General features: G+C 38.3%; 1 non-coding gene across 1 annotated transcript; it reads right to left on the bottom strand.

The window, feature by feature from the left end:
- Positions 1 to 24494: 24494 nt before the first annotated feature.
- On the bottom strand, positions 24495 to 24601 carry LOC127109348 (small nucleolar RNA R71). The gene has a single exon (XR_007796659.1). It is a non-coding gene; the product is annotated as a small nucleolar RNA R71 (small nucleolar RNA).
- Between the last annotated feature and the right edge of the window lie 1111 nt (positions 24602 to 25712).

Genomic DNA, 25712 nt, shown 5'->3' with positions numbered 1-25712 from the left:
GGCACATGGTAGGCGCGCGTTTCTTGGCCTCATGATTTGTTTCTTTTATTTCTTTTAATTCCATTTCTTTTTAAAAATTCATATCTCTCTCATTATTGGTCCAAAAAGTATGAGACCAATTTCATTTTTCTCCTTTTAATTTTTACTTTCTAAAAATGATTTTTAACATTTTTTATTTTATCATTTGATATTTTTTAGTAATTTTCTCTTTTCTGCTCATTTTTAATTCATTTAAAATAGTTTTTAATATCCAAAAAATACAAAAATATTTTTCCAACCTCTTTGAATGATGATAGATCTATGAAAAATATTCCCATCAATTTATTAATTGATTTGAGATTTATTTGAGATTTTAGTTCAATTAGGTTATTTTTATGCATTTTTAATTGATTTAAAATAGTTTCTGCCTTCTAAAAATGCTGAAATTTTTTGTCAAACTTTGTTTGACCTTGTTGAACTTGGGATAATTCACTTGGACTTTTCAAAGTTGATTTGAAGTGAGTTTGAAGTTTGACCTATCTTTATTATTTTAATTCAAGTTTTATTTTAATATTAAAAAAATGCAAAAATATTTTATTTGTTTCTTGACTTCTAATCTTCATCTTGCTTTTGTTTTATGTTGTTTGACCTTGATCTTCTCTATCCTTGGTCAATACTTGTTGATTATCTTATTCCATTTCAATTAATGCACTTTAATTCTTCATCTTCTTCTTCTTCTTCTTTTTTCTTTTTGATCAATGAGTTAAGGATTGGTGGTTAGCATTGATACATGGAGGTTTAATATTCTTTGATTCAAATCTAATTCATCTTGATCATGGATCAAGTGAATGACTTTGCATTAAGGATATGTTGCTTCCTAAATCATGCAAAGAACCTAAATCAATACAAGATCATTTCTCATCTTCTTTTTGGCATGGCAAGTTATTGGAGTTTGATTCACTAATCAAAATCTCTAACTTGTGTTGTTGCCTACATTATTATTGACCGGCCTCAGATAGTTGTGACTTCTACATAAGTCCAATTACGATTGCTTAACATAGCGCTAAATTGCCTTAGGACACACTAACTCTAACACTAACCATTAACCATTAACATTTAATTTTTGCTCTTTACGTTTATGCAATTTACTATTCTTGTACATATTATTCATCTGCTTTTGCCCTTTGCTCACTTGAGCACATGTTTATGTTAATGCAATTTGCCTTTTGCTCACTTGAGCACATAATTGTGTATATATTATTGTGCTTGTGTTTTGTTTTGATTGTTGTGGACCAAATGCAAGAATGGACAAATGGACTTAGTTTCTAGGACATTCCCTATGCAAAAATGGAGTAAAAGGCCTTAATGTTAAAGATGGATTAGGAGGACTAATTCTCTAAACTTACTCTTGTCCATTCTTGATTTGCTTCATAGAACTCTTTGATGTGTGTGCTTTTGTGCTAGGGAATCCTATGTGAGCCAAATTGAAGAACTATTGCCATGCTCATCCAAAGTGAAATATACAAGAGAAATTGGGGATCTTCTAAGAGCTTGTTTGATTATGTTGATTACTTAAAGCTTACAGTTATTTTGCTTGGATATTCCAAAGGATGGGAGCTACTTGGATCATCAATATGATCTCAAGAGAGGAACTCCATTTGTGGTCTTGTTTCTTATCCTTCATCTCTTGTATGATTAAGACTTTAGCCATTCTTCTTCTTCCCTCCACTCTAACCCAAGCCAAAACTTTTGTGCAAACATTTAACATTTCTTTTCAAACATTAGAAACCTAAGCCTTATGTTTTTTATTTTTAAACTTTCTTTTCATAACACTTATTTTGAATTGAATCTTTAAGTCAACTTTGACCATATTTTGTAAATACTTTTCATTGGTAAATATAACTCATTCAAATGCTTTTGTGGTTTCAATGGCCACTTTCTTAATCAAAACTTTTTCATAACCATTAGCTATTAGGTTTGAGTTATCCTTGAGGTAGATGTAATACTCACCTATATCCTTAGTGATGGACAATGAGTCTTCCATGCTTATTATAGGGTTAACCCCTCACTAGCATGTTGAAGCTATCCTCACATGGTGGATTTGTGGTTTTAAGTTGAGTTTTCTCCCTTGGATAACAAAAAACCTTAAGGCTTTTGGACCAATCAATTCACCAACTCATTTTGAGATTTTTATCCTGAACTACGATGTTTTGATCCTAATATTTTTCAAGATGGTACGTAGGCAATGGGTTTATCCATTCAAACACAAAAATGTAAATAACTTGTATATTCTCTTCTCATCTCTTCAATCATGTTTTCACAAACAAATTTTCACAAAATACCAACCTTACAACAAGTGTGAAAAGGGCTCCCTAGGAGTACCTAGGATGTTTTGGGTGCTTAAAACCTTCCCATTGCATAACCAACCCCCTTACCCCGATCTCTGACATTTTCACTAGTTTTTTATTCGATAAAACTTTTAGGTTTTTGTTCGCTTTCTAACCATTCCTTTGGATAAATAGAAGTGCGGTGGTGACTAGACTTGTATGGTTTACCTTGGATTTAGTCAATATCTCTAATGGTAACGAATACCCCGCTACAGAAAAGTGGCGACTCTGTTGGGGAAAAGATTTGCCTAGTGGGTTTTGCCTACTTTTCATATTTTGTTGTATTGTTGTGTATATTATTTTTGTGATATATTTTTGTGCAATTTGGGATTACTGTATTGTTTGTAATGATTGAATTGCTTGAATATTAATTCCTTGTATGCTTGGTGATCTATGTGAGATGAGTTCTATACCCGGACTCGAGTGCACTTAGGATAGGAGAATGGCATAGTCTTGTTGACTTGTGTGGAGTTATTCCTTAGAAAGTTGACTTGCAAGCCCATTCACTTGGTGGAGGTCATGTTGGGATCAATAATGTCACACAAGTAGTTGCGGTTAGACATTACTCTTTCCAATATAGACCTTAGAAGCCAAAGACCTTAGTTTACCAAGCCCATCTTGGCCTATTCTTAGGATGTAGCGCGAAAGTCGTTCAAGTGTAAGATTTGATACGATTGTTACGCGATACTACACTCATAAGAGTCTCTCTTGAGAATATTTTTGGAATACGAGTAGTCGTTTATCCGATAATATCCAAAAGATGGGATGATGACTATGGGAACCTCTTGTAGAACATGTTTGGCAGGTTTAAACCCTAGTACACTCCCTTTGGGTGGCTCTTAACCGAGACTCCAAGCTCGTGACTTGCAACAAACCCTTGATTCATGGTTGATAAGGTGTAAACCATAATCCACCAAAATGGATGATTGATATTAAGGATGACATGATCTATCCCATGACCTTTGTTTGGCGTGCTTTGATTGATTCTTGAGTGTGATTGTTGCATTCATGCACCCATTTGCATCCATATCATCAATAATGAGAAAGATTCCAAGGAACTTAAGAGGTCTATTTGCATATTTTCAGACATGGAAAGACAAAGAAGTACAGTTATAGACAACCCGACTTGAAAGAGCTAAGGAATTTGACATCTTATGTATTAGATCCCTTGGGTTTCAAGGCTCGTTATGGGAAGCTTCTATCCATTCTGACTACTCAAGTGGACGAAGGATTGATAAGTGTATTGGTGCAGTTTTATGATCCCTTGTACCGTTGCTTCACATTTCCGGATTTTCAGCTTTTGCCCACGCTTGAGGAGTATGCCTACCTTATGGGTATACCTATTCTAGACCAGTTGTCGTTCAGTGGATTAGAGAGTGTTCCTACTTCTCAAATGATAGCTGATATGTTGCATATAGATGAATCTCTCGTCGGTGCTCATATGACTACCATGAAGGTGAGAAAAACAAGAAAGGGGGGTTTGAATTGTTTTAGAAACTAAAAGCTTTTTCAAAAGTAAGAACACACACAATTTTATATTGGTTCGCTTATAAGACAAAGCTACTCCAGTCCACCCGGCCAAGGTGATTTCACCTTCAAAAAGGATTTAATCCACTAATCTTGAAAGATTAATACAACCAAACGTCTAAGAGAATGATCTCTTAGTCCTCCCAACTATACAGACTGCACAGAGTCACTTGAGGAATACAAAGAATTTAGCAAATTAAATTTGTAATAGAGAGTGCTTCTAAGAGTAAGCAAATATTACAGCAGAATATTTAAACAAGCGTTTTCACATATGAGCAGTAGCTCGTGAAAGACTGAGAGAGAATGTAAAGAATTTTTCTGTGCGTTGTTATATCTCTCAATGAAGTAGGTTGTCTTTTATATAGTGGTGAGAAGGACCGTTGGAGTGATGACAGAGTATTGGCCTTTGATAAGCATTCAATGTCATTACTTCTGTGTTTCTTGCCATAACCAATTTGTCTCCCTGAATGATTTCTTTCTAAAAGTACTTCCTTTCCATTTGAAAAATTTCTTTCCGTTACTCTTTCTGGATTAGGAGAATCTTCATTAGAATCTTTGTTATCTCGGAGTTCTACGTCAGAAGGAAATAATGTTGAGGTTACATCAGAGCCTCTCAGAGTACTGGTCTATCAGATCATCAGAACTAAGACCCGTGGATGTTTAGAGCTTTTGGTTCTTCCTTCTTGCTTTGCTCAAATTCAGAACTTCTTGAGCGCACTTCTTCCTCAGATGCGTCTGATCTTCTAGTACTTTGTTTTTTATCACAGTTTGTATCTGATGAAAGGATCAGATTCCTTTGTTATTGTTCAGAGTCCTGCACACTTAGAGAATTTTCGTTAGGGTGCCATTTTTGGTTTCATCCTTTGTTATCATCAAAATCCTGGAATTCTATTGTAGAACTAATTTTGTTCTTACAATATCCCCCTTTTTGATGATGACAAAACAAACTTAATTTTAGAGATGAAACATTTAGATAATAGTTTTTTAGATCAGATAGAAGTGAGCTCCCCTGAGATAAGTCTGGGAGTTCAGAAGTTCTTACCGGAGCTTCCATGAGATGATGTTTTAAGATTCTCTTCTGCAATTTTTCTAAGTCAAAAAGGATTAGAACCAATTTATAAACAATGTTTGCAGAGTACTGAAAGGATTTAGATATGTTTTCATCAGAGTTGTTTTTAGTTCTCCCCCTTTTTGTCAGAATAAAAAAGACTTAGCAATAAATTAGAGCAAAAAGGCATGTATATATATAATCACAAATGCTAGAAGCACAAACAACAAGTAAGAACAAAAAGCAACAGACAAATCAGAGTAATAAGCAAAGAAAACAAAAAAATAAGTCCTAGGTGCCTAAGGGTTGGGAGGTGGAGGCATCCTCTGGAGCAGCTGGGTCAGCAGATTCTGGATGTTGGCGTTTACTGAATCCTGTTGATCCAATCTGGCTCGGACTTCTTTCTGCTCTTTCTGAAGATCTTCAAGTGTTTTGAGAACCAGAGGGACAAAGGTGGAGGACTCCCCCTGAGTCAGAGCATCCGGTTCTACCATGTTGGCAGATTCTTCAGCAAGACGAGCTTCAGCTTCAGCAACAACTTTGGCTTCAGCTTCAGCAGCAACTTTTGCTTCAGCTTTAGCAGCAGCAACAACCTCAGCTAGAGCTTTGGCTTCAGCTTCCTTAATCCTTTGCATTTCTTCTTGTCTGGCTTTCTCTTATGCTTCCTTGCGGGCTCACTCCTCAGCTTCTCTGGCTAGGCGCTCCTGGAGTCTTAGCTCAGCGTCTCTGATGAAGTCGTTTCTGACTTTCTCAGAGAGGCCCTTCAGTTCGAAGGTTTCAGCAGTCATCCAGCCAATAACTCTATTCCAGTGTGTCCTTATAGCTGAAGGATCATCACTGATGCCATAGTTGATGGTCAGAGACTTGACCTTGTCAACTGAAGCTTCTACAAACAACATTATTGCTTCCTCTAGGGTTGGCAGGGTGTTTTCTTTTTCAGAGGGTGGAGGTGGAGAAGTGGGAGGGCTTAGGTTGAGAGTGGGAGTTTGTGGTTCAGCGGATGTATTAGGTGGGTGTGTGTCAGAGTTGTTTGGATGAGTTTCAGCGTGAGGTGTTTCAGATGGTGGAGCGTCAGATGTGGTAGGGTTTGGTTGTTCTATGGGTGAGGAAGTGATTTCTGGTTCAGATGTGGGTTGTGTTGGCTGTTGTGAGGCCAGAGCACGAGTTTGGAGCTGGGCCAGAGTTGGAGAGGTAGGGTCAGAATGTTCTGTGTCTGTGGAAATGTTGTAGTAGGGGGTGATTCTGGAGAAGAAGATGAAGATGGTGAGGTGGTTTCGTTCAGCATTTCTGCGTCAGAAATATGTAAGGTTGTGATGGCAAGGTTAAATTTCTGGGATGGTTGGTGAGATGTTCTGGTGGTTGAGGGAGGAGTTTTTGAGTTTGTATAGATAGGTGCGGGTTGAGGGATAGAAGAAGCAATGTTATGTGTTTGTACAGAAGGAGCAAGAGAAACCGACTTACTAGAAGGTCTAGGCAGAGGTGCTGGAGGTCTTGATCCGGAGGATTCTCCTAGTCTTGCCTTCTTAGCTTGCTTCGCCTTCTCAGAGGGTCCTCGTGGACGCTTCATGAAGTTTGGAGGCTCATCTGGCAGCTGGCTTATGTTGAAGTCTGAGATATCCACTCCTTGTTTCCTTAGATCATCTAAGTAATAAAGGATTACCTCTGGAGGGTCGATCTTTGAGAACAAATAGAGTCCGTGTGGGATCTTCCTCTGATCTTTGAGAGCTTCCCAGGAGGTGTCCATAGTAGGTTTGAACTTGACTTGATCCAGAATCCCCATGCTCTTCAGATTTTTGGCGTTTAGAGCTCTGCCAGTCTCGATCATCATGTCTTCCATGAGTCTGAATGTTATCAGATGGTCCACGAGACGGCTTTCAATAAGAACATCAGAGATTAGCCTTCATAGAGGGATGTAGTTTCTGGGCTCCATGTTGTTTCTAGTATCTCGTACAGAATCTCTGAGGTACTTGAAGAGGAGTGCTGAAAGGAAGAGCTTCAGACCCTTGTGGAAGCAGTACAGGATGCACTTCTGGTATGTGTTGATGTAGTCTGAAGAATTTGAAGCTGGGCGATGATGGATGGTCCCCTGGACGACTTCAGCCAGACCCGAAGGTTCTGATGTAACTCCTTGTTCTTGGAGTGGTTGCCTTCAGTGTTCTGCTTGAAGATAGTTAGGTTAATCTCATGGGACATATATTTTGCCCTAGGATTAATGTTGTAGATCCTTCTTCCTCCATCTTTCTCCATGCCCAGAAGAGCAGCAATGGAATTCTCAGTTATCACCATTTTGACTCCCAGAACATAGGAGACGATGTAGTGATCATCAGCATCAGTGAATCTCCATAATTACTTCACTAAATTTGTGTAAACTAGACCATAAAGACGTTTGAAGTAATTTCCCCATCCTTGATTCCTGAGCTCGTTAGTGAGGTCAATGCCATTTCTGCGCATGTTGTCAAAATCCACCAAGGATTCACATAACACTTCCAGTTTCTCAAATGGCGTTGCAAGATTGATGTGAGGCTCACGATCAAGAATGTGAGGCTCTTTGTAGAAGGGAGTTGAGACGACACCGATAACCGCTGGGTTTGGGTTGCTTGAACTTGGAGCTTGTTCATTTGATGCCATTTGTTGAGAGAAGTTATAGACTGATTGTTGTTGGGCATCCATGAATGTTGTTGAGAGCTGTGTTGAAGGTTGAAGAATGTTGTAGAAATGCCTTGAGAGAGAGAGCTGTACTTGCAAAGGGTTAAGAGTGCATGAGAGTGAAAAGTGTGCAATGTGTGAATAGAGGTGTTTAAATACCCAAATTAGGGCGCATGCAAAACGACACACAAAGCAGAGTTTAGCACAAAAACCAAGTCAGCACGTTTAGAGGGAAAATGATTACAGCTCATAAATGATGTCTAATCCCAACAGTCAGTACACTTCTCGAGGAGATCTCAAGAGACTGTTCCTTGATTACTGCTAGTCAGCTGTCTAGAAGTTCCAAGGTCAGACGCAAGGTACTCCACGTGTTTGCTCTATCTGATCTTCAGGAATACCAAAGGATTGGTTCCTGGAGATTTCTAACTCAGATGATTTCTAACTTGGTAGGAGTATCAGAGTCAGAGGCAGAATCCATTTGTTTACATCAGAATCTTATTTTACATACTCAGAGGCACATTTTATTCAGGGCAATTTTGAATGTTCAGATTTTTTAAGATGAAGAGGAATCTATCTTCAGCTAAGGGTTTGGTAAAGATGACAGCCCATTGATGATTCGTATCAATGAATTTCAACATTACTACCCCTTTCTGAACATAGTTGAAATTCTGGTATAGTCAGAGTTCAGATGTTCTACACTAAGTCATGACATCTGATCCAACATTGTTACTAATACAACAAGACAATTATAACAATTAAAACCCAGTACTCATAAGCACTCTGTCACAGATGTCAAGACATCTTCTAATATACCACCATGGAAAGAAGAACATCCAGTTTTGTCCATCTAGTGCAAAGACACAATAGAGATCAAATATAGCACTTATGTTTATTGATCCTGCTCAGTTATCAGCATGATGTTTCCACATTGATTTGAACATCACCTGTTCCAACATTATAGAAGGTTGAGCTGTAACAAACCAACCAATCTATACAACAGCAGTCAATAATGAATGTCATAACATTCTGTTTTGCAATCAGACTGCAGGCTATGTGTCAAGTCTGTTATTCTCTTCATAAACAGACTAGAAACAGACTGAGTTATAACAGACAAAATAAAGTGTGCAGAAGGTAAAAACACCAGTAATTGTTAACCCAGTTCGGTACAACATTACCTACTCTGGGGGCATACCAAGCCAGGAAGAAGATTCACTATTAGCAGTATTAATTCAGAGTTAAACTCCCCTATTTACAACTCCTCACTTAATCCCTACCCAATGCAATCTATACCTAGGCACTCCTAGATAGAAACCTCCAATTTCCATTCCTATCACTACAATTACCATGTAATGCTTAGACATCTTGAACATGCTTCACAGCTTCGTTCAAGAACATAACAACTCTTGCCTACAGGCTTTGAGTTACAAATAATCTCATGCTTTTAAGCACTGAGAAACACCTGGTAACCTTCCCACAGGTTGGGAGGTTTACCTCACACACACCCCTAATTTTTACATTGTTTGAGGCTTACAAAACCTAGGTTACAATCTGCTATTTATAACCTAACCACCCAACAGGATTTGGGCCTTCAGAAATCGCAACAAATCTTTCCTTTGTTGTTACAGAGCTGGCATAATTCTTCTGCTACAATCAAGGTCTTCAATCTTTTATTTCCTAAAAGATCTCCATATTTGGAAACTGTATTTTCACCAAATATATTCACCAAATCTTCTGATTGAATCTTCAAGATCTTCACATAGGAGTTAGGATATTCACCAGATCTCCTAATTGATCACACACCAAACCAGAATTAACTGATTCAGTTTTATACACATGTGAGATGTCACAGTCCCGATGTCGTGACATCTTACATGACATGTTGGTCCAGATGTTGAACTTCTTCAACCCAACATATTAAAACAACAAAGGTGATTACATTATTTGTTTTACAAAATTAATTCCAATCTTAAGGTACTAACAATAGTCTCTAAGAAAGTGATGTTTTATTTCTATGTGCTTAGCTCTGGAGTGTAGAATAGGATTCTTGCTTAAACAAATGGCAGCAGTATTATCACAGAAGATAGGAATGTTACTTTCAAAGATTTGCAGATCCTCTAATTGATTCTTCATCCAGAGCATCTGAGATGTGCATAGTGATGCTGAGATGTATTCCGCTTCTGCAGTAGACAAGGCTATGGTTGATTGTCTTTTGCTGGCCCAGGATATCAGATTCTTTCCCAAGAGCTGACAATTTCCATATGTACTCTTTCGTTTCATTCTGTCTCTTGCGTAATCTGCATCACAAAAACCAGATAGTCTATACTCTGATGTTTTCTCATACATCAGGCCCAGGTTATGAGTTCCTTTCAGATATCTGAGAATTCTCTTAAGTGTTGTTAAATGAGATTCTCTAGGATCTGATTGGAATCTGGCACAGAGACAGACACTAAATAGAATATCAGGACGAGTAGCGGTCAGGTAGAGAAGGGAGCCTATCACACCACGATAGAGCTTCTGACAAACCTTTTGACTGACTTCTTCTTTTTCAAGAATGCAAGTTGGATGCATGGGTGTCTTTGCAGGTTTGCATTCAGCCATTTCAAATTTCTTTAGAATGTATTTTATGTATTTACTTTGATGAACGTAAGTGACTTCTGCAGTTTGATTGATTTGAATTCCTAGAAAGAACTTTAGTTCTTGCATTAATCTCATTTCGAATTCCGCCTGCATTAGCTTAGAGAATTCTTGACAGACAGAGGCGCTAGCTGAACCAAAAATGATATCATCAACGTATATTTGGCATATCATGAGATCATTATTAATGTTTTTACAGAAGAGTGTAGAGTCAACGTTCCCTCTGGTAAAACCATGTTCCAAAAGAAAGATACTTAATCGTTCATACCAAGCTCTGGGAGCTTGTTTTAGTCCATATAGAGATTTCTTAAGTTTAAAAACGTGTTCTGGACAATTTGAATTTTCAAAACCTGGGGGTTGGTTGACATACACCTCTTCTGATATATAACCATTAAGGAATGCGCTCTTGACATCCATTTGATACAGTTTGATAGAATGATTTATAGCGAATGAGACAAGTAAGCGAATAGATTCTAACCTGGCGACTGGGGCAAAGGTTTCGTTGTAGTAAATGCCTTCTTATTGACTGTAACCTTGAGCCACCAGTCGAGCTTTGTTTCTGACAACTTCTCCTTTCTCATTCAGCTTGTTTCTGAACACCCATCTGGTTCCGATAATGTGAGTGCCTTTTGGTTTAGGAACGAGATCCCAAACGTCGTTCTTTGTGAATTGATCTAGCTTTTCTTGCATGGCTAGAACCCAGTCGCTATCTTGAAGTGCCTCATCACAGGAAGTAGGCTCGATCAGAGATACTAGTCCCAGAGGAGTTTCTTCAGGAGTTTTGAAGGTAGACCTAGTTCGGATAGGTTCATCCTTGTTTCCCAGAATCAACTCTTCAGATATGTTGAGGCGACTTTTAGCTTTCTTTGGGATTGCTGGGGATTTAGTTCCTTCTGAGGTTTGAGTGGCAGTTGCTTCAGGAGCTTTAATCTTCTCGTCAGAACCTGCAAGAGTAATCTCCAGATCTGCAAGTTTTTCAACTAGCTTTGACTTTTCAGGGTCAAGCTTATCATCAAATCTGACATGAATTGATTCTTCCACAATTTTGGTTTCTGTATTGTATACTCTGTAGCCTTTAGAGCGTTCTGAGTATCCTAACATAATACCTTTTTGTGCTTTGGAATCAAACTTGTTCAGATGTTCTTTAGTATTTAAAATAAAACAGGAACATCCAAAAGGATGAAAATAAGAAATGTTGGGTTTTCTTTATTTACACAGTTCATAGGGAGTCTTCTCCAGAATAGGTCTTATGGAGATTCTATTCTGAATGTAACACGTTGTATTTACAACTTCAGCCCAAAAGTGCTTAGCCACATTTGTTTCATTGATCATGGTTCTGGCCATCTCTTGGAGTGTCCTATTCTTCCTCTCTACAACTCCATTTTGTTGTGGAGTTCTAGGGAAGGAGAAATCATGGGATATTCCATTAGAGTCAAATAATTCCTCAAAAACTTTATTTTCAAATTCCCCACCATGATCACTTCTGACTCTGATGATTTTATAGTCAAATTCGTTTTGCACTTTGGAACAGAAGCTCGTGAATACAGAGTGAGACTCACTCTTGTGCTTTAAGAATTTTACCCATGTCCAGCGACTAAAATCATCAACAATGACTAGTCCATACTTCTTTCCATTGACTGATGCTGTTTTCACAGGACCAAATAAATCAATGTGAAGAAGTTCCAGAGGCTTAGATGTAGAAACAATATTTTTATTTTTAAAAGATGATTTTGAAATTTTTCCTTTCTGACATGCTTCACATAGAGCATCTGAAGAAAACTTCAGCTTAGGTAGACCTCTGACTAACTCGAGTTTATTTAGCTGAGATAACTTTCTCATGCTAATGTGGCCCAAGCGTCTATGCCATACCCATTGCTCTTCGTGAACAGACATCAGACATTTCACATTTTGTTCTTTTAAATCAGAAAGATTTATTTTATAAATATTGTTTTTCCTCTTGCCAATGAATAGGACAAAACCATTGTTTTGATTTATGGCTTTACATGTTTTTTTATTAAAGATTACATCATATCCGTTATCACCTAATTGACTTATTGATAACAGGTTATGCATTAATCCTTCTACATATAACACATCAGATATAGAGGGAAGAGTACCATTACCAATAGTTCCGGAGCCTCTGATCCTTCCTTTCTGATCTCCTCTGAAGCCTACGAACCCAACATCTTTAAGTTCCAGGCTTTGGAACATAGACTTTCTTCCCGTCATGTGTCGCGAGCATCCAGAGTCCAGGTACCATGACTGGTGTTTTAACTCTGTTGCATAAGATATTTGCAACATAAATAATCTTATCCTTTGGTACCCAGAGTCTTTTGGGTCCTTTGTGATTAGTTTTCCCAGAGTTTCTTAAAACTTTGGGTTTTCTAGCATTATTAAATTGTTGTGCTTGTGTATGTGTATAGTGATATGAAAATGGAGATTTAGGTTGGTCATTAGTAGAAGTTTTATTTTCACTAGGATCATACCTAATTCCTCTTCTATTGTTCTGACTGACCCCATAAATCATGGATGCCATTTTGCTTCTCTCTATCCCATTTTTCAGAAACTTTTGAAAAGATTTTTCATATTTATAAATTATTGTATTTGAAGTTTGTGGAGCTTGAGATAACGCTTCTTCAAGTTTTGAGCAATTTTTCTTTGTTGCATCTCTTTGTAATGTCAAAGTTCTGTTTTCATCTTTTAGTTCTAAAATTGTTATCTCAAGTTTGCCACATTCTTCTAATGTTTCTTCAAGAACACCTTTTATAGCTTTAAATTTTTGTTTGAGTTTCTGATATGAGCTTAAAGTTTCAGACAAACATGATTCTATACGGTATTCCTTAATTACTCTATCTCTCATCAATCCGTCCTTTGTGTGTGACCCTATAGGTTTTCGCGACATTGGCAATTATATTAAATCACGTATTTAACATAATAAACAGTGAGTGGTATCTAGCAACACATCACTACTACCCAAGACACGAAAATGTCATGTGATTTGACAAATCCTTTTGTGATAATAATTATGTGTATAATTACCCTTTTCCCTTATGTCTATATTGAACACAAGGCATAGACCGTTCATCCTTGTCCAATTCAATATTAGGCCCATAGACATTTATCATGTTACGCAGGATGGGCAAATTCTATCTAGGTCACTCATGTCCCTTAGCATGCTTTGTGGAGTACCCATCAACTGTCTTTATGGTCATCCAATTACGGACAATGTTTGATTAGCAATAAGGCACTCGACTCTACATCTAGGGTCCATTGTAGTTTTAGGTCGAAGGGTGGTATACACCATTATCACCATGAGAATAACTTATGACACTTTGCATAACATTCTATATAGTATTCTTATAGCGGGTCAATCCAGTATAAATATTACTCTTAATATTCATACCTATGTTTAAGACTTGATAACTCTTTATCCATGATCCATGAGATGTGATCATCAGTCTATAAACATAATAGTCTTCATGCTTTAATGTTATCCCACTTCACAATAAAGCTTGACTACGAATAGTTTAAGAATAGTGTCCTTATGTTTAATGTGATCTCATGATTAAGTCATACTTTATACATTAAACAGACTAGCTATTCTAGGGACTTTATAAACAAACATAATAAAGAAAAAGCCTTTTATTATTAATAAATAATTCAATACAAGTACCAAAAGTTTTGGCCTCTAGGGCTTACACCAACAATCTCCCACTAGCACTAGAGCCAATCAGGCATACCCCTAATGCCCATAGATCTAGTATGGCCATCATGCTTCTGCTGCGCAAGAGGCTTTGTCAGTGGGTCAGCAATATTGTCAAGTGTAGGTACTCTGCATATTTTCACATCTCCTCTATCTATTATCTCTCGAATGAGGTGATAACGCCTAAGTATGTGTTTGGATCGTTGGTGAGATCTAGGCTCCTTAGCTTGTGCGATAGCACCATTGTTATCACAATAGAGACCAATGGGATCCATAATGCTAGGAACTATGTCAAGTTCACTAATGAACTTTTTGATCCAAACATCTTTCTTTGCTGCACTTGAGGCAACAATATACTCGGCCTCAGTTGTAGAATCAGCAACTATATCTTGCTTTGAACTTTTCCAGCTCACAGCGCCACCGTTTAAGCAAAACACAAAGCCAGATTGCGATCTAAAGTCATCCTTATCTGTCTGGAAGTTAGCATCAGTGTATCCAATTACAGCCAACTCTTCCTGACCTCCATATATCAAGAATGAGTCTTTAGTCCTTCTCAAATACTTAAGGATATTCTTGACAGCTACCCAATGGGCATCACCAGGATCAGATTGGTACCTACTCGTTGCACTTAGAGCATACAAGACATCTGGTCGAGTACATAACATAGCATACATGATAGATCCTATTGCAGATGCATATGGAATCTTATTCATGCGATCCCTTTCTTCCTTAGTTGAAGGGGATTATATTTTTGATAGACACATGCCATGTTGCATAGGTATGAATCCTTTCATGGAATCATGCATATTAAAGCGTCTCAGCACTTTGTCTATGTACGTACTCTGACTTAGGCCAAGCAGTTTTTGTGATCTATCTCTATAGATTATGATTGCTAATATATAGGATGCTTCACCTAGGTACTTCATAGAAAAGCATTTCCCCAACCAAGACTTTACTTGTTGCAGGGTAGGGACATCGTTTACAATGAGTAATATGTCATCTACATATAATACCAGGAAAACGATCATGCTCCCACTAACCTTCTTGTAGACACAAGGCTCATCTTCGTTCTTGATGAATCCATATTGTTTTACTGTTTCATCAAAATGAAGATTCCAGTTTCTGGAAGCTTGCTTCAATCCATAGATTGATCTTTGTAACTTACAAATCCTTCAGGCTGTGTCATGTACACATCCTCAAGAAGATTCCCATTAAGGAAAGCAATTTTGACATCCATCTGCCATTATTCATAATCATGATATGCAGCGATAGCAAGTAAAATCAGAACAGATTTAAGCATTGCAACTGGTGAAAAGGTTTCATCATAGTCAACCCCATGAATTTGTTTATATCCTTTTGCAACCCGTCTTACCTTATAGGTATGTACTTTACCATCCATGTCAGTCTTCTTTTTGAAGACCCACTTGCATCCTATAGGGTTAACTCCTACAGGAGGCTCTACCAAGGTCCAAACTTGGTTTGTGTACATGGAATCCATTTCAGATTTCATGGCTTCTAGCCACTTGTCAGACTCGGGACCAATTATGGCCTCTTGGTAGGTCACAGGCTCATCTTGATCCATGAGTAATACATCACCTTGATAAGTTATGAGATATCCATATCTCTCAGGTTGGTGACGTATCCTGCTTGACCTACGCTGGTCTTGTTCTACTTGAGCAGGCTGCTCTTCCACAACTACTTGTGTTTCCTGCTCTAATTCCTCCATAGGTGTATCGATGCTTTGTGATTCTTGAATTTCTTCAAGTTCTACTTTCCTCCCACTGGTTCCTGTGGAAATAAAATCCTTTTCTAGGAAAACTCCAGTTCGAGCGACAAACACTTTGCCCTCAGAAGGATTGTAGAAGTAATACCCTCTTGTTTCTTTAAGATACCCCACAAATAAGCCTTTGTTAGAATTCGGCTCAAGCTTAGTTGAAATTTGTCGTTTCACATAAACTTCGCAACCCCAAATCTTCATGTAAGACATATGTGGTTTCTTACCACTCCATATCTCATATGGTGTCTTCTCAACCTTTTTGGATGGAACACGGTTAAGTGTGTAAGCTGCTGTCAATAGTGCATGTCCCCAAAAGGAATTTGGAAGATCGGCGCGACTCATCATGGATCGGACCATGTCTAACAGGGTTCGATTTCTTCTCTCAGATACACCATTCCATTGGGATTTTCCAGGAGGAGTAAGTTCGGATAGGATCCCACACTCTTTCAGATGGTCATCAAACTCTAGGCTTAAATACTCATCACCTCGATCTGATCGAAGAGTTTTAGTATTCTTACCTAGTTGGTTTTGTACTTCATTCTTGAATTCCTTGAACTTTTCAAAGGACTCTGATTTGTGTTTCATTAAATACACATAACCATATCTACTGAAATCATCAGTAAATGTGATGAAGTACTGAAAACCTCCTCTGGCTGGTATGTTCAGTGGTCCACATACATCAATATGTATGAGGGCCAAAAGATCATTAGCTCTTTTACCTTTTCCTGTGAATGGAGACTTTGTCATCTTTCCAATTTAACAAGATCTGCATGTCTCAAATGATTCATAATCAAAAGAGTCCAACAGTCCATCTTTATGGAGTTTGGAAATGTGTTTCTCATTTACGTGGCCTAATCGACAATGCCAAAGGTACGTTGGATTTAACTCATTAGGTTTCATCCTTTTAGTATTAATGTTATAAATAGATATTTCAAGATCAAGGACATATAGCCCATTGTTCATTTGTGCAGTAGCATAGAATATATCATTCAAATAAATTGAGCAACAATTGTTCTTTATTATAAATGAAAAACCAAACTTGTCCAAACAAGAAACGGAAATAATATTCCTGCTAATTGCAGGTACATAATAACAGTTCTCTAACTGAATTATTAAACCACTAGGTAAAGTCAATACATAAGTTCCTACGGCTAAAGCAGCAACCTTTTCTCCATTGCCAACTCGTAGGTCGACTTCACCTTTTGCCAAATCTCTACTCCTTTTTAGTCCTTGCACATTGGTACAAATGTGATAACCGCATCCAGTATCTAATACCCATGATGCAGAAGTAGATAAATTAAATTCAATAACAAAAATACCTGAAGTTGAATTCTCTACTCCATTCTTCTTATCTTCCAGGTACTTTGGGCAGTTTCTCTTCCAGTGTCCGGTCTTACTGAAATGGAAGCAGGTGCCTTCTTTTTCTATGCCTCCACTAGGCTTCAAAGCAGCAACAATGGGTTTGGGTTTGGCAACTTCCTTGCCTTTCCCTTTATCACCCTGCTTGGTGGGCCTTTTGTTTTGTCTCTTTCCATTTCCGATCATCAGAATGGACTTCCCTTTTGACTTCAGATTCTGCTCAACAGTTCTTAACATGGCTAGCAGTTCAAGAAGAGGTTTGTCCATATCATTCATATTGAAATTTAGGACAAATTGACTGAATCTATCTGGGAACAATTACAAGATCAAATCAGTCGCAAGTTCCTTTCCGAGGGGAAAACCCAACCTCTCAAGGTTTTCCACATACCCAATTATCTTGAGCACATGGGGACCTACAGGGGCTCCCTCAGCTAACTTGCCTTGAAAAAGGGCTTTTGAAACTTCAAACCTTTCATGCCTTGCTTGCTCTTGATAGAGCATCTTCAGGTGTTTGATCGTATCGAACGCTGCCATGTTCTCATGTTGCTTTTGCAACTCTGAGTTCATGGTAGCTAGCATGAGACAAGCAGTTTCTTTGGCATCATCGACATGCTTCTTATAAGCATCTCTTTTTGCCTTAGGTGCAGAACTAGGAGGTTCCTCTTCAAGAACAGGTTTCTCCAAGACGTACAACTTTCTATCATCTTTGAGGATAATCCTCAGATTTCGGTGCCAATCCAGAAAATTTGTCCCAGACAATTTTTCCTTGTCAAGGATTGACCGTAAAATGTTGTTAGAGGTGTTTGTTGTCATGGTAATCTACATGAAAATAATGAAAATATAAGTATCAATAACATATTTAATTAGGCCTTTAATTAAATATGCTCGCACTATTTTACTCAAAACAAATGACCCTTACCATTTGATTCAGAAAATCCCGTTGGAAGATTTTCTAGTGGGTCGAGATCCATATTTCACTTTTTTGTAAGTCCGCGTAGGCGGATTACACAAAACTAGGTTATTTAGGTAGGAACTCCTTCCAAATGTATGTAATACAACTCTCGAATATTTTAGTTGGGTGAATAACTCCTTATTCCAATCCATCACATGGATCATTTCCAACTCTTGCTTATAAACATATATAATCTTATTATAATTTGTTTAGTTAAGTTTGACCCATTATTTTAACAATTGGATATTACAATTATCCCATCGCACCTTACTAATATAGAACATGCACCTCGCGTAGGCGAAACCTACATTATCCGATACTAGTCCTTATGAGTGCTAAAACTTGGAAAGCATAAACTTAATATTTAATTTGAGGGAATTTGCAATTATTCTGATCTCACCGGCTTATTTATCATATTAATCGTCTCTCACATGCGTCAACATAGATACATAATGAAACCGTTATGGCCCCTAGCGCAATTGTTCTCCCAAGCCAATGAGAGAACCTAAGTTAACCTAATAACGATCTAAGCTTCTCCAAGCAAGATCTTCAAGGTTGTCCTCCTTTGATATTGAATTCTTCTCTTTCTTCATAACATTACATTACATAAAAGAAACTCGTTTTACATACGAGGGAGTGAGATGAGAAAAGAAGTTACATTAAGAGATTAAAAGAGAGGCACGACACGTAGGTCGTATTTTAAAACCTAAAACAAAATAAAGGAAAACTAAGGCCACAACCGATCACCACAAGACAATAATAATAAACACATTATTATTATTATTAATTTTAATTCTTTTAGTTAATTAAAACCAAATTAAATTTCGGCGACCGATCACACTACGCAGAGTTAGCCGGGGGTCCGCTGCCCGGTCAGCGAGAACGGGTGTTCCGCTGCCCGTTCAGCGGACGGGGGTCAAGGGGGCAGCGCCCCTTGTGGGGTTGAAGGGGCAGAACCCCTAGCCGAAAATTTTAATGAACAATTCATTTGAAATCGACGTCGTTTTTCGCATCAACACTTGATACTTTAAAGCACAACTCTTGCGCAGTCACAACTCTAATCGCATAACTCTTTGACAACACAACCCTTGTGCTGTCATTAACCCTAATGCATAACTCTTTGACAACACAACCCTTGTGTCGTCATTAACCCTAATGCATAACTCTTTGACAACACAACCCTTGTGCCATCATTAACCCTAATGCACCAATTTCAGACCGTCAAACACATCTCGATTGTTGATTCAGTATGATTGATCAACACGTCATTGCTTCACCATACTAATGTTGGATCAAGAAGCAAACAACCATTGATCGCTTAAAGGAAAACAACTATTAAGTGTTTGAATGAATGAAACAGAAACAATATATCATATATACCGTATTTTGCATCAGGATTACTTATATCATATATATAACTTGATCGATCTCAATTTAATTACTCGTTTATTCTTTGATTCATTATGTCTTTTAATCGTATTAATATAAAAAATACAGAAAATAAACAGCTATCAGATGCATGGTTTCGTAAGTGGCTCTGATACCACTGAAGGAGAAGGGTGATCCAAAACGCAGTGGAATTTAAAGTTTCTCCTTTAATGATCCTTACGAATGGGCATGATCAGTGATAGAAACGTTACCTCTTGTGGCGATTATAACCTTTGGTGCAGATCTACGGAGCGATCACAAACGTTGAACAATGACAACGCCTCTACTCAGTCCACACGAACTGATTCCTTCAATCTCAGTGCAAGCTGCTACGAATGAAGGCTTTGAGTGAGAGAGAGAGAGAGAAAAACGAAATCGCAACTGCTCTAATGCTTCTACACAAGGGTTCTATTTATAGGACCACTTGTGTGGGCTGCAAGCTAAAAAGCCCACTCAAGTGTATATGGCCCATATCATATAATATGCCAAAATAACTTAAGCGCGTGGTACCTTACCATATTTCGTATTCTACTTAAGTACACCGTATCTTACGATGTTCTATAATTCACTTAAGGGCACCGTACATTACGGTATTTCTTAATTACTCTATCTCTCATCAATCTGTCCTTTGTGTGTGACCCTATAGGTTTTTGCGGCATTGGCAATTATATTAAATCACGTATTTAACATAATAAACAGTGAGTGGTATCTAACAACACATCACTGCTACCCAAGACACGAAAATGTCATGTGATCTGACAAATCCTTCTATGATAATAATTATGTGTATAATTACCCTTTTTCCCTTATGTCTATATTGAACACAAGGCATAGATCGTATCATCCTTGTCCAGTTCAATATTGGGCCATAGACATTTATCCTGTTACACAGGATTGGCAAATTCCATCTAGGTCACTCATGTCCCTTAGCATGCTTCGTGGAGTACCCATCAACTGTCTTTATGGTCATCCAATTATGGACAACGTTTGATCAGCAATAAGGCACTCGACTCTACATCTAGGGTCCATAGTGGTTTCAGGTCGAAGGGTGGTATACACCATTATCACCATGAGAATAACTTATGACACTTTGCATAACATTCTATATAGTATTCTCATAGCGGGTCAATCTAGTATAAATATTACTCTTAATATTCATACCTATGTTTAAGACTTGATAACTCTTTATCCATGATCCGTGAGATGTGATCATCAGTCTATAAACATAATAGTCTTCATGCTTTAATGTTATCCCACTTCACAATAAAGCTTGACTACAGATACTTTAAGAATAGTGTCCTTATGTTTAATGTGATATAATGATTAAGGCATACTTGAATCATTAAATGGACTAGATATTCTAGGGACTCTATTAAACAAACATAATAAAGAAAAAGCCTTTTATTAGTAATAAATAATTCGATACAAGTACCAAAAGTATTGGCCTCTAGGGCTTACACCAACACACACCTTGCACCTATCATGATCATGCTCATAATGACTGTGTTCACATAACAGCTTATGCATCTCTACCAAGTATTGCCTTATGTCATTCACATAAAGGACTTTGTATTTGCCAGGGCACCCCTGAACCATATTGACGGCTGCCTTCCCATGCTCGGGCAATGAGTTCTTCTTCACATTTGGGCCTACATCCTCAAAGAATAGTATCCCACTCCTCACAAGTTCTTGCACCTTGGTCTTCAAAGGAAAAAAATTCTCCACGTCATGTCCAGGCGCACTGAAATGATACACACAGTGAAGTTCGGGCTTGTACCACCACTGAGGATTGGTTGGCACAATAGGAGGATCTCGTGGAGTTATCAACTTCCTATCAATTAAGGAAGGATAAAGTTCAGCATAGGTCATAGGAATCGGGTCAAAAGTCACCCTCTTCCTCTCATAGTTGTTGGTGCGGGTGTTGTTATTGTTCCGAGGCTGGTAAGCCTGTTGTTGTTGACGATGTTGTGGTTGTGGTTGTTGAGCTTCTCTAAAAGCAGGTGCTATATGAGCCACCTGGTGTTGGTTGACACTTGGTCAGACTTCTTTCCTCCTTACGGAGGGTCTTCTTTTAACATGGGAAGAAACAACATGAGTCTCCCCTTCTTTCTTCCTGGCAAATCCTCCATATTTCTTTGCCGAAGAGCTATCATCCCGAGACAAACGTCCTTCTTGGACTCCCTCTTCTAGCCTCATCCCCATATTTACCATTTCGGTAAAGTCCGAGGGAGCACTAGCAATCATGCGCTCATAGTAGAAAGAGCTCAAAGTCTTCAAGAAGATCTTTGTCATCTCCATCTCCTCCAAGGGTGGCACTATCTGAGATGCCAATTCTCGCCACCTCTAGGCATATTCCTTGAAGGTTTCTTTGTCCTTCTGGGACATTGCCCTTAGCTGGTCTCTGTCTGGAGCCATGTCCACGTTGTATTTATATTTTTTCACGAAAGCCTCTCCTAAATCATTGAAAGTGAGGATGCTTGCACTCTCTAGCCCCATATACCAACATAGCGCAACACCTGTCAGGTTATCCTGAAAGTAATGAATTAGCAGTTGATCATTATCTGTTTGGGTTGACATCTTGCGGGCATACATCACAAGATGGATGAACGGGCACGTGTTTCTCTTGTACTTCTCAAAGTCAGGCACTCTGAATTTAACTGGGATTTTCACGTTGGGCACTAAGCACAATTCAGCAGCACTCTTGCCAAACAAATCTTTGCCTCTCAGCGTCTTCAGTTCCTTGCGCAGCTCAAGGAATTGATCCTTCATCTTGTCCATTGACAAACTGAAATTTACCGTATTTTCGACTCCGATTTCACATGCATTCTAGTTGTTTTATTGTTATTTTGTTGTGTTATTGCTATGTTTTCCTTTGTTTTCAGGTTTTTACTTTAACCGGAGCCCCGATCGAGAAAAGGAGTGAAAAAGAGCTAAAAACCCTAAAATTCAGCATTTTGTACTTGTGGCCTACCCCATGGCTGGCGCCATAGACCCTGCCATGACGTGTCCAAGCCCAACTTTCCTCAACTTCCACGTTCCCCACTACTTACACTAAGGTGCCTCAGATTGGCCTTGTGGCGAGCGCCATGGCCTTGTGGCGGGCGCCATAAGAGGAAAAGTTTTCCCTCCCATTTTCAAGTTGAAGGGCATCCTTGTCATTTACATCTTTTTACTTACTTATAAATAGAAACTCGAAATCACTTTTACAATCATCCAAACTTAGAGCAGAGGCAAACTCAGAGCAACTTTGTTTCAGTTAGGCATATATTCAGTATTTTAAAGTGGTAATCGCTTCGCATTGGAGTGTTACCACAATTGTGTAATCGAGTCTGTGATAGAGTCTGTAATCGAGTTTGGAGCACTTTGGAAGGAAGTTAATCCTGCCGCCATTTTCATTTCCGCTTTGCAATTTATTCAACCCTCCGATTGGAGCAGGTTTTTATTACTTGTCTTTATCTTATTTATTTTCCCGCACTCGCTTTACTTTATTTATTTCCTCGCACTCGCTTTACTTTATTTATTTCCTCGCACTCGCTTTAAATTATTTATTTCCTCGCACTCGCTTTAAATTATTTATTTCCTCGCACTCGCTTTACTTTATTTATTTCCTTGCACTCGCTTTACTTTATTTATTTCCTCGCACTCGCACTACTTTTATTTACTTTCCGCACTCGCACTACTTTTATTTAAATTAATGCACTTTTACTTTACCATGTCTAACAAAATTTATAAGGTTAGAATGTAAGGATCGCAATTGAACCGATAATCCGTACAATTGTTAGTAGAAACACTTAAGGGCTATTTTAACTTTCAACTTAAGTTTTCCCGCACTTCAATTCCGTTGGGTAAGATCGAAAGCCGTCCAACGTCTATCTAAACTTAATTGTTTTTAACTATTTCAAAAACAGCGAAAGCGCTTTGTTTAGTTCATTAGGAGTTTTTAATGTAAGAAGAAAAGAGATTTTAAAACTATTTTCGGAAGCGTTTATAAGTTTAGAGTCTGGTTCGTGAGAACCTCTTTTGGTTAAGAAATCCAGGTTATAATACTTTTCAACTTAGTCAAGATACTATATTTCTTAAAAATAGGTTTACTACTCTAACGCAATGCACACCTTTTTATAAGTGACAATAAGATGGTTTGATTAGGGAGTACAACTCGGTTCTGAATACGCGAAAGCGACAGTTCCTGTTAAATTAGTTCTTTTCAAAGTAGGAAACATTGCCCATAAGTAATTCTATTAGCAAGTACTTGGATTATTAATTGATTATGTGAATTACATTCGACCCTGTCTTTATTAATTAATCTTTATTCAACAGTTTACTTTTCATTGCACACTCCAAAAACACCTATTTTGATTGCCTTTGATAAACACCATAACAATAGATAACGATAGATTGACACTTGGTCTCTATGGATTCGACAATCTTTTATATTACTCTGACGCGTTCGTATACTTGCGAAAAAACCGCATCAAGTTTTTGGCGCCGTTGCCGGGGACCAATTTCGTCAAATTTCATTTCCCTCTTGTTATATCGTTTAGACTTAGGCTATTTCCCGCCGGTCAATGCGAAGAACTCGCAGCACCGGAAGTTTAAGCTTAGTATACCCTCTGGCGGAACATGAACGTTACGCTCGCACACGTTTATTCTTTCATAGAATTAAGAGAGTTATGGCCGAAGATCAAAACCAAAGACCTCTTAAGGATTTCTCTTAACCATCAAATGAAGAACCCATTTCTAGTATAGTAAACCCAACCATCCCAACTAATAATTTTGAACTTAAACCATCCCTGTTGCAACTAGTGCAACAGAGACAATTCGCGGGTCTCGCTACTGAGAACCCAAACCAACATTTAAACATATTTCTTCAATTAGCAGACACTTTTGAAACCAATGGAGCTTCTCCTGAGGCGATACGTTTAACATTATTTCCTTTTTCCCTCAAAGATAAAGCCCTATCATGGTTAGATTCCCTTCCACCCAATTCCATTACGACTTGGGATAACCTTAGAAGAGTATTTCTTGCTATATTTTTTCCCCCGAGTAAAACCACCGTTCTTCGAAACCATATAACTAGATTTACCTAAAACCAAGGAGAATCGCTGCTCGAAGCTTGGGAGAGATATAAAGAGTTGTTACGAGCATGCCCACATCATGGCTTAGAAAATTGGTTAATCATTCAAACCTTCTATAATGGACTTCATTACAACACAAAGATGACCATCGACGCTGCCGCAGGCGGTGCTCTGATGAACAAACCTTATCCTGAAGCTAGTGCCCTCATCAAAGATATGACTCAAAACCATCAATCATGGGGAGTCGAACGAGCGACAGTTGAGAAGAAGGAAGCCCAAGGAGGAGTGCATGAACTAAGCTCTATAGACATGATGCAAGCTAAAATGGACGCATTAGCCCTCAAAGTCGAGCATATGTGCATAAACCCGAATACTGTAGCCGCAGTTTCGTCGGATTGTGAGATATATGGAACCGAAGGACACCAATCTGCGGAATGCAGTCTATTAAACAAAACCCACTCTAAGCAAGTGAACTACACCCAAGGGAACCCATATTCGAATACCTATAACCCTGGATGGAGGAATCACCCGAACTTCTCCTATAAAAACAATAACCCTATCCATAATAATGCACCTCCAAGACCTAGTTTTCAAGCCCCTAGATTAAATCAACCTATGCAACCTGTGCCACCAAAGCCGAGCCTTGAGAAAATTATGGAAAATTTTATCACCGCTAAAACCCAAAAAAACAAGGAGGTCATGAACCAAAACATTCATGATAACAAATTGATTACTCAGTTAGGAACCAAGTTTGACCAAATAGTTACTCATACCAAGATGCTTGAAACCCAGATCTCTCAGGTAGCCTTAAACCAAGCCCCTCAGACTACTCCTGGAGGACAATTCCCTGGACAACCTCAACAAAATCCGAGAGGACAAGCCAATGCCATTACCCTACGAAGTGGGAACGCTTATGATGAGCCACCAAACCCTAGATTGAGTGAACCCGAAACATCTAAGGAATGTACCAAACTCACAGACGAAGTAAAGGAACCAGAGGAACCTGAAAACCAGGAAGGTCGAGAAAAAGGAGATGAACCTAAAGATAAAACTTACGTACCACCCCCACCATATAAACCACCTATACCATATCCGCAAAGACTAAAACAAACCCAGATCAATAAACAGTATCAAAAATTTATTAAAGTTATAGAAAAACTTCATGTAGAAATCCCTTTCACATAAGCCATCACCCAA

This window comes from Lathyrus oleraceus, chromosome 7 (assembly GCF_024323335.1).
Source record: "Lathyrus oleraceus cultivar Zhongwan6 chromosome 7, CAAS_Psat_ZW6_1.0, whole genome shotgun sequence".
In the NCBI taxonomy this organism is placed as follows: domain Eukaryota; kingdom Viridiplantae; phylum Streptophyta; class Magnoliopsida; order Fabales; family Fabaceae; genus Lathyrus; species Lathyrus oleraceus.
Note: the sequence above shows the minus strand (reverse complement) of the source record. Positions and strands in the feature narration are given on the sequence as shown.